The following is a 500-nucleotide window of genomic DNA, read 5'->3' as shown; positions in this document are numbered from 1 at the left end:
CATGTGCACAATGCAAATAATAGTGCCACCCAAAGAGTATTCTAAGAAGTAAATGAGATGGTACGAGTGTGGTGAATAACACAATGTCTGGTACTTAGGAGGTTTTAAATCGATGCTATTTATTATTGTTGTTGTTGTTATAACATTCACAATCTAGTGAGAAGAACAGACAAATCATAACTACGAATACAAAGTAGATGATCAGAGATGTTAATATAGAGGTAAAATGTGCTTTGAAGATTTTGCAAGAAGAAGAGGTTAGTTTGGGCTGGAAAATGCTGGTAAGATTTCTCCTAGAATTTATAGAGCTGTGTGTCAGCTTAGGAAACAAGAACTGCAGCTCTAATTTTAGTGATCAAATAGTGCAGGAAGAAGCAACATGATATAATAAAAAAAAGCATCAAGTTTGAAACACTACAGCCTTACATTTAAATCTCGGCTCATTCATTTATTAGCCATAGGATTGTGGTCAAGTAATTTAACTCCTTTAAGCTTCAATT

The sequence above is a fragment of the Hipposideros armiger genome, unplaced genomic scaffold (genome assembly GCF_001890085.2).
Source record: "Hipposideros armiger isolate ML-2016 unplaced genomic scaffold, ASM189008v1 scaffold_578, whole genome shotgun sequence".
Taxonomy (NCBI): Eukaryota; Metazoa; Chordata; class Mammalia; order Chiroptera; family Hipposideridae; genus Hipposideros; species Hipposideros armiger.
This window is presented reverse-complemented; position numbering follows the sequence as displayed.